This window comes from Pinus tabuliformis, chromosome 4_1 (genome assembly GCF_031772625.1).
Source record: "Pinus tabuliformis cultivar Carrire ecotype Pingquan chromosome 4_1, CPIR1, whole genome shotgun sequence".
NCBI lineage: Eukaryota > Viridiplantae > Streptophyta > Pinopsida > Pinales > Pinaceae > Pinus > Pinus tabuliformis.
In genome coordinates, this window is record NC_142303.1 from 249,405,941 (window position 1) to 249,418,710 (window position 12,770).

General features: G+C 41.7%; 1 pseudogene; it reads left to right on the plus strand.

The window, feature by feature from the left end:
* Positions 1-945: 945 nt before the first annotated feature.
* Positions 946-12,770, plus strand: part of LOC149175206 (putative WRKY transcription factor 20) — a 39,274-nt pseudogene continuing 27,449 nt past the window's right edge.

Here is a 12,770-nt window from a genome sequence, read left to right on the forward strand (position 1 = left end):
TGGAAGTCAAAGCAGAGAATACAACAGGAGGCATTCTCACTCTTTGGAATCCCAAAAAAATGGGCATAACAGATGCTGAGGCATCTAGGGATTATTTATCAGTGGTCATTCAGCCCGTGGGAGATAAGGAAACCTACCTAGTCACGAATGTGTATGGCCCCCAAAGAATGGATGATAAACTCAGGTTTCTAGATTATCTGGAGGATCTTAGAGATAGACATGCAGGAATACCATGGATCTTGGGAGGTGATTTCAACATGAGCAAATCACTTTCGGAGAAAAAAGGGGAAACCAGAATTCTAAGCAAAGACTCTTTGGCATTTCAAACTTTTATAGATAATATGAAGCTAGTGGACATTGTAATGAGTGATGGTCTCTTTACTTGGAACAATAAAAGAGGAGGAGAGTCTCAGGTGGCCTCAAAATTAGACAGATTCATAATCTCAGATGACCATATTCTCATTGACAAGGAAATGATAGCAAGAGTTCTCCCCTTTGGAGGCTCAGATCACTGATTGGTTCAACTAGAGGTTCAATGTATTGGTACCCCCAGGAATAGACCTTTTAGATTTGAGAATATCTAGCTCTCCCACCCAGATTTCATCAGCAACATTGCCAACTGGTGGTCAGAAGATTTGAATATTCAGGGCACAAGAATGTTCCTTCTTCAAAAAATACTAAAACACATCAAGCTCAGGCTCTTGGAACAAGAACGAATATGGCAATATTTTTGAAGCAAAAAAATCTATTGAAGGTAAAATGCAGGAACTCAACCAAGCCCTTATCACGGATGGCTTTGATAAAGTCAGAAGTGATCAAGTTACCAAATATCATCAAGACTGGGAGAATTTATGTAAACAAGAGGAAATATTTTGGAGACAAAAATATAGAGTTCAATGGCTAAAAGAAGGAAAGTGTAATACTAGATTTTTCCATAGATCCACTATGGCGAATAGAGCTCATAAGAGGATTTCTTCGATCAAGGATGAAGGAGGTAATATTCTCAATTCTCACAAAGAAATAGAAGCTGTGCTAGTTCAGCACTTTCGAGGTATAGCAAAGGAAACCATTTCAGATAGAGAACATTCCATCAGGGACTTAACAAGACATATACCTAGGCTGGTGTCTAGAGAGGACAATTTCAACCTTAATAGGCCAGTGACTGAAGAGGAGGTTAGTGAGGTCCTCAAAGAAATGCAGAATGGTAAGGTGCCAGGCCCTGATGGTTTCAATGTGGATTTCTTTAAAGCTTGTTGGAATATAGTCAAACAGGATATTTTGAATGTAACAGAAGATTCCAAGATGAATAGAACTATTTTGAAGGCACTCAATACCTCCTTTATCTCCTTAATCCCTAAAAAAGACTTAGCTCAAACTCTTTGACAGGTTTAGACCCATAGCTTTGTGCAATGTGGTTTACAAGATAATATCCAAGGTTGTGGCCAATAGACTCAAACATCTTCTTCCTACCCTAGTTTCTGTGGAACAATCTGGATATGTGGAAGGTAGACAAATTCTCAATAACATCATTCAAGCACATGAGGTGGTGCACTCTCTGACTAGCAATAGGAAGGCTGGAATGATCATGCAATTGGACATAGCCAAAGCTTATGATAAGTTGAATTGGACCTATATCAGGAAAGTTCTTATTGCTTTTGGGTTTGATCACAACTGGGTTAGATGGGTTATGGCCCTGGTTACTTCTTCTAGCTTTTCAATTTTGGTTAATGGTTCTCCCTTGAAGACTTTTATTCCTTCAAGAGGCCTCAGGTAGGGAGACCCACTCTCTCCCTTTCTCTTCATCCTCATGATGGAAGGACTGAGTCAATCTATCAAGCATGCAAAAGAATTTGGTGAGATCAAAGGTCTCCAACTTTCTGATAATGGACAGGCCTTGACTCATCAACAATTTTTTGATGATACCATGCTGCAGGGAATCCCCACGGTCAAAGAAGATCTTGCGTATAAGCAAATCATGCGTGACTTTGCCATGGCTTCAGGTATGGAAGTTAATCTCTCCAAATATAAGATTTTTTTCTTTAATACTAATATTGCTATTCAAAGGAATATCTCCAGAAGTCTGGGTTTTCAAAGGGAGATCCTCCCATCAAAATATTTGGGAGTTCCTCTAACTGCTAAACCTTTGCACAAGAGCATTTGGGAGCTAGTGATTAATAAGATGCAGGATAAAATCAGGAAATGGACTATTAGATCTTTAAACTTGGCTGGTAGGTTGGTGCTCACAAAGGTTGTTCTTCAATCAATCCCAGTTTTCATGCTATCAGCACTCCCAACACCAAAAGGAGTCTTGCAACAATTCAGATCCATACAAAGAGACTTTCTTTGGGGTAAGGGGGAGGAAAGAAAGAAATGGGCCTTGGTTGCCTGGGATAAAATCTGCAAACCTAAAAACCATGGGGGACTTGGATTGGATGATTTGGAGATTCTTAGCAAGGTTTTAGGGGCAAAATTATGGTGGCGCTGGGTCAAAGATCCAAAGGCTCAGTGGGCTAGTATCTGGAAAGAAAAATATGCCAGCACTTGGCAAAATAGTGATCACATAAGAATGTCTGGAAGTATAAAGGGCTCACACATCTGGAATAAGGCCTGGGAGAACAGAGGATTAGTACAAAAAAACAGCTTCTGGGAAATCAGAGAAGGAAATCTGGCTTTATTTTGGGAGGATAAATGGCAGCAAGAACCTATACTGTTAACAGAGGACTTTTTGGATCTCAAGAATGAGATAGAAACCAAAGGGCTATCTAAGGTAAAAGATTTTTGGGATCAAACCAACAGTGCAGGAAAATGGAGAACCTAAAGTAATATTGATTACAGGGATGACAACCCCTTGAAAGAAAAAGAAAATGAGCTTATGAATTTGTTGGAACAAAGGAAGATATTAGTGACAGGAGGGCATAACCAACTTATATGGGGCAATAATAATGAGGGTTCCTTTAATCTTAAGGAGGAAAAACGCATACTCCTTGAGTTGGACTTCCATGTACCGACAGGATTTGGACGAACCTATGGAGGCATCAAGGCTGGATGAAGATCAAACTTTTCATGTGGCTGGTTTATCATAAGAAAATTTTGACTTGGGATAACATAAGGAAGAGGGGTGTTCTGGGGCCTTCCAGATGCTAGCTCTGTGAAGCCTAGGAGGAAACAATGGAGCACCTTCTTAATAATTGCAGTTTCACCTCCTGGTTGTGGGATTCTTTTGCTTCTATTTTCCAACATACTGATAGGGACCAAGGGAGTATTATCAATACCCTAACCAATTGGAGACGTAACTTTTCAGATTATGAATTTCTGGGCACTGCTTGGGCTCTTATGCTAGGCTTCATTATATGGAATGTCTAGAAAGAAAGGAACAAAAGAATCTTCAAGAATGAAAAAAGTCCCTCCCAATGCCTTTTTGAGCAGATCTTAAGCTAGATTAAGGAGATGGTTGGCACTACTGTGCGGAACCCCCCTAAGAACCCTCCTTCAGAGGCCGAATTGCGGATTCTTCGTCAGCTAGGTATGTAGGGGCTCATTCCTCAGGAACTAGATAGGAAGGTAATGAAGATGGATACTAATCAGGATTTCTGGCACCCTCCCCCTCAGGGTTTTTTGAAATACAATATTGATGGGGCTTCAAAAGGCAACCCGAGAACTGTTGGCTTTGGAGGGGTGTTAAGGGATGAAAATGGAAGCATTCTTTTCATCTTCCATTGCCATTTAGGAAGAGCCACTAACAATTTGGCGGAACTAATGGCTATGGAACAATGTCTAGATTTCATGAAGTAGGATAATCGCCAAAATGTGATTGTCGAAGCTGATTCTGAGCTAATTATTAACTCGATCAAGAGAATTAGCTATGGCACGACGTCGGAAAAAGTCTCTAAACACTGGTGGCTTATCTAGGTTTTTCAATGGATTCAACTTCACCTCCAGTGCCTTCACACAGTTAGTTTTAATCATGTGCGAAGAACGACCAATAAATTGGCAGATATTCTGGCCAATCAAGAAGTGATTTGTACCGAGAGCAGGGTCATAATGGAATGGAAAGAGGTGCGTCAGAATCAATTAAAGGCGTATTGTCATGACCAAGCTGATGAAGATAGGATGGTGTTCCGAAACAGAGCTATGGAGGCGGGGTCGAGATGACTAGGTTTCATTTGGTTTCGCTGCCTTTTTCACAGTCTAGTCCTAGTGGAAGGTAGATCACTGTCGGCCTTTGCATCCTAGATAAATATAGACTCGGGTCAACGGATGGTTGGCTAGATGGTAGGCATAACAGAATTAGTGCGAGGGGCCAAAATCCAGGCTTTCTCAGCTGTCATAATACCCCTGGTTCGCTTTCAATGGACACATTACCGCTCTCGGGGCGGTATATGGTATATCGCATGCATTTTAGGCTGGAAGCAGTTTTGACGAAATGGGAGCGATTCCATTCATTAAGCTACATGTGGCCGAGGGGAGGGACTGAAAAATGCCCTCATCGAGCGCTAATGTTTAGTGCTTTAGACCCGTGCGATATGAGCCTTGGCCGTCGGATTAAACAAGGTGGATCTACGATCAGGAATGATCGTGCATGTATGTGGGTCCAGGGGGTTAAGTGTCACGCTTCTAGGTACCGCGATATCTTCCACGACCGTTGGATCAGGAGAGGAGATTGGACGGTTGAGATTAAAGATGCAAGTCTGGACGAGGAATATATCCCGTAATTGTTTCATTTCATGGTGGGAATCGATGACTTGAGCATGTTCAATAGGTTCGTGGGTTATTTCCCCAGGTGGACCCGATATCCTTTCAGATTGGCACCCTTTTTCTCTTCGGGCCCGATATTAAATGTAAAGTGGGTGCTTGGCGCCAGCCCGAATTGAATCTCATCTGTTGGATTTCGGTGGGATGATCGAACGTTCTTAACATTTTCTGTCTTTTGAAAGTTTTGAGGTTTTGTTAGTAGGGTTCAAGGTTTCGACCTTTAGCTTGATGCCCTTGCCCCACAGTTCCTCGTGGGCTCTTGTATTCTATGTAATTTATTTTCCATATTAATGAAATAGAAGGTACTACTCTTGCTTCAGCAAAAAAAAGAAGAATGATCAATCATTTTTTACCATAGCACTTTTGAGGTGTCCTTATTTAATATGAGACTTGCCTTGCATTTGCAAGCATCTTCACTTTAATGTGGATCCAAGTATCATTTTCCAACTCACTTATTTTGGCAACTTGTCGACCAATTTTTTGTGTACAATGAGTGTGCTCGATAATGCTTCCAAGTACATTGAATTCTTCCCAAGTGTGTCCAATTGTGCACAAATGCCCTAACCATGTCCAAATGCATCCAAGTGTGCTAAGTAGATGTGTCCCCAATGGATGTTTTCCCAATGAATTCATTCCATGATTATGCTTCGTGGATGCTTATTCCTAAAGACACTTCTACGATCTATTGCAACATCTGAGTGTGGGCCAATCAACTCCTTTGGTCTACATGTAGTCCAAGAATGCAAGTCAATCAATCTCTATATGAAAATCGTGTTCATCTCAAGTACTACATGCTTGTAGATGACATGTTCCATGAAACATCTCTTTCCCTTTCCTTACCAAGTTCCATTCCAAGTTTCTCTTAGTTTGAAAAAATAATGTGAGCTTCCAAGGTCTACGTTTTACCCAATCTTAGCAAGGGCTCCCAAAATATCCATGATGCACCTATCAAAGGGCACCCATTAACCTTTCATCTTTTCCACCCTGTTATAGACATTTTTGTGCCTTACAACTCCAAGCATGAAATGTCCATAAACCAAGGGCTCCTAAGTCCCTAAAAGTGTTGTTCTAACCCCTAAAGGAACAAGGTCAACAGATTACAGCTTCTCCCAGAAGTTCTCCACATGAAACTGCTCAGAATAAGTCAAAACAGGATCATTTTAGCTGCTCCACTGGATAGGTGCGTTGCATTGCACCTAAATACACTGGCTAGGTGCATTGCAATGCACCTAAATACACTGTGAGGGTGCGTTGGGCGAGAAATGACAAATGGCAGTGTCATTCCGCGTCGTGGAGAGACAATGGAAGCTTCCAGAATCTTCTCCTGTGACACTTGCCTCACTGAATTCGACCAAGGATGAGTAAGAGGTCTTCAGTCTCCAAGTGGAAGCAATAATTGATAGAGAGAAGACACTAATCAAATCACAAGCTGACTCATCCTCCTTACACATATCTATATATGGATCCCTCATCCCAAAGATCCAGAGGTTGGAATTTTGCACATTGTAAGGAATTGCTGTTGGTTTTGAGACAAACATCAGAGTATTGGGTGATCTATGCTTTGTTGGAGGTGAAGAGGGGCTTCTTTGCTGGGAGGTTGATGCTGGGTCAGGAACCATTGGTTGTAACTCCTCCTGGATCTATTCTTGTTTATCAATAAAAATTATTTGAGTTTTTCCTCCATGCTTTTGTATCATTGATGCTTGTTACATTTGTATGGTTAACTTAAATCTGATCCTAAGTTGTTTATGAATATAGATCCATGTCTTTGTATAGTGTTCCTCTTCTGTGATCTTACAGGTACTTGGTGAAGCTGGGCAAGTAAGGGAGCAGGTAGCTGGAGGCTGTCAAAGAAGAGAGGGATTGGATCAAAGGATTAGCGCAAGACACATGTTGGTTCTTTCTATTCCTCTCTATCTATAGTTCATAAAGGAAATACAAAAGTAGTTTTTCTCTGTTTGTTTCTAAGGCAGCTGTCACACCTTAGTGGGATAGATAAGTTCTAAATAGACACTTTTCCCGGTAACAAAATGGCGACTCCACTGGGGAAGTCTAATTAGTTTGTTTGTGTATCATTCTTTGTTGTTTGTTTCATAAACTTATAAGTAGCATTCGAACTGCATTTGCCATAACAAATGCAAAGTAGACATTTGCTGCTTCAATCCACTCACTGGATCTGTTTATGATTTGAACAGCTGATTCACAAACCATCTAATTGCCCTTGTGATAGCTCTTAGACCCTCCTTAGATCTACCCCTGATTGTGCATTACTGATTGCTTTTACTTGGCCAAAAACCAAAGACTGAACTGCAAACTGTGACCCAGAACCCGGACAGATTCTTGTTTCTGGCCCAGCGCAGGTACTCTTAAGAGATCCTGAATTTCAGCGCACTTCCCGAAAGGGCAACCTGCGTTGCAGTGCAGTTTCTCTGTGTTACAGGTGCGCTAATCAGACTAGCCCTGTGCAGCTGTGGTTCTTGTGCTTCATTTTCTCCAGTTCTATCTCTGAATTTTGCTGCCCGTGATCAGTATATGTGTCTGTTTAAAACCCATTTTCCTTGTTGTTATTCCGCCTCCTTTGTACAAAAGAACTGTAGATGTTTTTGTGTGTTTGTTGTGTCGTTTACAGTTTTCCATTGCAAAAGTAGAATAGTCGTACTGTCGTCCTTTGATTTGGATCTGTCGTAAGTGTCGATTTCGATCATAGGAGAAAGTTTGGTTGATGTTGATGGTCGATTATACTGTTACTATTGCCTTGGTTTGAATTTGTGATTTTCTAGTGTCAAGAACAAGTGTTCATTTCAAAATCGCAAGGTGTCGTAATCGTCTCTATCTTTTGATTTCGAAAAGAAGCTTGTTTGTGTTTTTCGCTTGAAAGCAAATTCAGATTTGTACATCAACTTTCTTTTTAGCATCAATACTAAGAAAGTCGAAAACAAATACATGCATGTGCATTTGCATATTGACAGTCTGTTTGGCTTGATTTAGGAATGTGCATTTACAGTGTGCTCTTTGCTCTTTGTGAAAAGATTGTGTCTTTCTTTTCCTCTAGTAGCTAGGATTTTCATTGCACAAAAGAGATAAAAGTTTGTTTATCATCTTTAGATTGCATTTTAGGAATTACATCTACATCTCGTGGTGAACCCAAAAGGCAAACTTCATAAGCAAGATCAACTTAAAATAAATTCAATGAATCTAACAACGCTTTGGAACTTAACACACAACATTTAGAGGTCTAGGCTAGAGACGTATTCCGGTGTCGTAAAGCCTGGTAATTGTTGTCCTCATTGATGGTTGGGTGATTCCTCCACTTTGAGACGATAAGTGCTAGTACGGACTTGTGCTCCCACGTACCGTCGAGTATATTTTGGGAGACCCCTATAGGCTTAAATCCTTTATCCATAGGAAGCCGTGTCTGCCGCCCTATCGATCGCAATGCACTGAACACAACATTCGGGAAGATTGACTGCCGTACCGTAAAAAGTATTATGCAGTTTTGCGATTGGTTTGGTACTCCCTCTACCTAGATCTCCAGAGCAGTCCCTTTCGTTCCTTTTCAGACTCCTTAATGGAAAAGGTCCATTTGAGCACTTGTCACTTCAGGCTCATTAAAAATCGAAGGAGACTAGAGTCATATTTTGTTTTTTCTCGACTCTTAAAAACTGAAAAAACAAGTTGTGTCAAAGCGTATAAAAATTTATTTTAAACAGAATATTCATTACCCTTTCCTACGTTGATCTTGGGTTGAGAAAATGGAGTCTACCAACCAAGGAATTCCCCTTGGAGGGAATCCTAGTCCCTTCTCCTCTTGGGGAGATGTTGGTGCACCCCATATGGCCACATTGTCGCTTCCAAGACTGACAATTGGTTTGCCTGTATGGCTCTTCTCAACCTCTGTCGTTCAGAACACCATTATTCCTGAACAATCGAATCAGCAATTAGACGAGTCCAGAGTTTCCCACCAACCTTCTACTTCCTCTAATTCTTCCTCTCCTCCTTCCTCTTCGCTTGATGGGGCTGGTAAAGCCAAAAGTCAAGTTCCTAAGGAGAAGAAGGAAAAGAAGAAGAAAGAGAGGAAGAAGAAGGAGCCAAAGGCGAATGGAGGAAAACGAGTGACGTCTAACGAAAATCCACACACTGCACCGACCAGGCCTAAATCGCCATGTGTCATTTGCAAAGGAGACAAATTTCACAGAGATTGTCCTTGCATCCCTCGGATCTTAAGGGACTGGTCTCCTCGTTTGCACAACCCGGTGTCGTCAACCTCTGATGATCATGTTGAAAGCACACCATCAACTAGTGAAAGTGAAGCCCCAGGACAAAAAGGGAAATGTAGATTTCCTTGTAAACTGTGCGAAGGCGATCATGCCGTCCACCGTTGTCCCTTCTTAGACGAAGCTAAAAGAGTTTTGGATGATCGTCCGGTTTCACCGTTACGACTTCCTCCTGGATATAAAAAACTCTTGCCGAGTCCGTCACTAGTTGAAAATCTGGCTGGCCCGCTCAGGTGGTCGGCTGAAGCACCTATCATTGAAGATAAACCATCTGGATCCATACCAGACGAAAGTCAAAAGGTCGAGGCGGCAGTTGACCTGGTCTTGCCTTCAGAGGTTTCATCTTCAGATGATACAATCACTGAAGAGAACAAGGATGACACCGTCCAAATTCTCTTCATAAACACAGACTCCGATGAACAAGGGGGCAATTTACCCGTTCCTTTACCACAGGAAGGAAGTTCGTCAAAGCCGTACCTGGTCGTCTATTCGGTCCCACCTCCAAGCAACCTAGTTGTCTCCTTCGACTGGAATCAACTAGGCAGACCCCATTTACCAGCAAGCGTACCATTCCGAATTATCGTTCAAATATATAGAATGGTTATGGCTGGTACCATCATAGATGAGGGGGCTTATGTGAGTATCCTTTCCTCAACTACTTGGAAAGCGCTTGGTTCACCATCGCTTTTGCCTGAAATGAGAAATCTGACAGGCTTTGATAAAGGAACGAGTCGGCCGTTAGGGATCCTCCCGATGTGCCCGTAACATTGAGAAGGAAAATAATTCACATGAACGTAATGGTAGTTCAAGGACCCCTGGATTACAATCTACTCCTTGGATGAGACTATATTTATTGCATGGGAGCCATTGTCTCCTCACTCTTTAGAGTAATGTGTTTTCCGCACGAAGGAAGAGTGGTCAAGCTCGTAGACCAACTTTCATTTCCCGGATCACACATAGCAAGTAGTCATATACCATCCCTGAATGGTCTTTTCACGCAAGAAACGTCTCAATCTCCAGTCCGTCCTTCCGATGAGCGCGAGTAATTCGGAGGGATATGACTGAAACCCAAGGGGCATGCATCCTGGTCTGCTTCGGCAGGAGAACTTCAGGTATAAGGTAGGTTTCCGCGAGAGAATATGACCTCCGTACTCCCGTCCGTGATTGGAAGAGGGAGTTGGACTAGAACAAGATCCTCTTGTCAAAGTTATGTCAGGGATGGTCACACTATACCATCCGTTCACCTTTTTTTATTTCAGTAGACATTGCCAAAGAAGTGTTTTGTTTGCGCTGTGAATAGAACAATATTTGGGTAACCTGTAGGAGGTAGGCCTCTCTCGGTAAAACAAATGTTTTGGCGGAGAGAAGTAGAGGTAACCTTGAAACTCTGTTTTATACCTGGGGGCATGCAAACCTTTTGGAATGCAAGCAAAGAGCGATTATTTATCTGTTTTTTGGATTAGTCGTTTCCTAACTTGCATAAAGAAAGGATGTGGGGCAAAACTCTAAAAATTGCCGTTTTATATGAGACATTCTTATCATACGACTGGATTAATCAAGTAGTTTTAGCACATAGTTCAAGCTCGTTAAAAAATAAACATAAGACATGAGCAAATGTTTCCACCCGCGTTTAAGCTCATTAAAAAATGAACTATTCCCCGTAAATAACCACCGTGAATGTAGTACTTCAGCCATTAATGCCTTGGTCGTGTTTGCACCATCACCTCCACTTTTTCATTGGCCGATCATTCACCTCCACTTGATTGTTTACCCATTTTGAGGAACAGCTGCGAAGAGTGATTTCACTAGCCATCCTTGTGACACTGCCGTGATTGGAAAATTCCAAACCTTAACTGGAATCAGCTGCTACCCGTTTTATCACTCGTTCCTCAAAAGACGAGTCTTCTTTAAGCTCTTTTCAACTGACTCGTAAAATATGAAAAGATTGCTGAGTCCTTGGCCTTCCAGCTCGTTAAAGGGACAGGAAGTGCTATCCCTCCTCTAGATTTTAATCTTTTTGGACCTGAGGGATTATTGCACAAAAAGATCGAGCGCTTGTTTTGTTCGGCTCGTTAAAACTATCGAAAATTCATCCCTTCTGTATTGTTTTATACTTTTTCGGACTTAAGGGATTAGATGACGAAAAAGGAATTTTGGAGTTACCTTTACGTACCTTTTTAGACTCTCTAGAATTGAAAAGGACCGAGTTATCTTTGTCGTTAAACTCGTTAAAAAGATTAATAGCGACAAACTTGTCTTTAGACGAGAACGAGTTTCACTATCGCTAGGCTCGTTAAAACATAGCGATGGGTTTGCCCGAAGGGCAAATTATAGAACAAGAATATGTTATCCTCCTCAAGCTTGAAAAAAATAAAGAGGTACTGGTCAGCAATGACTGGGGAAAAATTGGGAAGAAAACTCAAAGAATCTTTATTGGTAGCAAGTCTCTCTTGAACATGACACTTCCACTCCGTGTCCGAGTCGGGTTGGGTTGTTTCATTCACCGGTCACATCGCCATGGTCACACCATACCATCCACATTTGGGGTTAATGCTACCAATCCATCACATCAGTGTCGCCGACATGTTCAAGAGAAGTCATCCAGAGAAGCCACCTGTGTCTCACCCACTACCATACATTATACTCCATTCTTTCATGACCGCCACCCTGAACCGTATATCATCATATCGTTTTCACCTCCATCAAAATCATTTTCTCCGTTCCGTGTCATTGATGTGGGATTCATTAAGACCCTCCTTTGACGGATCACTTCTTGTCGACATCAGCTCATTATCCAAGAAGTTGGTCTAGGAACACCCTATTCAGTAATTTGAAGCTTGCATACCTTAATGGCAAGTTTCTCACTTCTGACGACATGTTTACATCAATGGCCTTCGACCGAAAGATTTTGCGTGGTGTTCGATGCCAAGTCCTTTATTCACACCACGTGAATTGTACTGTAGTACCTTAAGGGTCATTATCATTATCATTATCGGTGATTCCTCTCGCGCTTGTTAACAGTTTACATCATTGACTGGTAATCAAGCGATGTCTTTCCATGTTCGACTTCAAAACATTTCTCACATGGATCGACTTGTACTTCGAGTGAAGATCGGACGAGATTGAAGACCCCGGATCTAGTTTCATCCATCCGGGCTGCGATATATATTCAAGGAAATAAAGACATTAAATGTACAAGCACTGCAGCATAGACAATCATCCTACCAAAAGGATGATGGCTCTATCAGGATCATCAGTCTACACTCAGACGATTGTCTGTCCTATGTACATGAAAATGAATTTATAAAGCTGAGTATGGGAATGCCCGCCTCAGCTAGATCATGAAAAAAACAGTATGAAGATAATGTATTGTATTGTATCTTATTACAGGTCTCCTCCCAGCATTGAAAGAACTTCGGATCCTCATAATAAAGCATTTCACCCGACACCAAAAGGTTAACGGCCTCATACTTTAGGGGGCAACTGTTATAGACATTTTTGTGCCTTACAAATCCAAGCATGAAATGTCCATAAACCAAGGGCTCCTAAGTCCCTAAAAGTGTTGTTCTAACCCCTAAAGGAACAAGGTCAACAGATTACAACTTCTCCCAGAAGTTCTCCACCTGAAACTGCTTAGAATAAGTCAAAACAGGATCATTTCAGCTGCTCCACTGGCTAGGTGCGTTGCATTGCACCTAAATACACTGGCTAGGTGCATTGCAATGCACCTAAATACACTGTGAG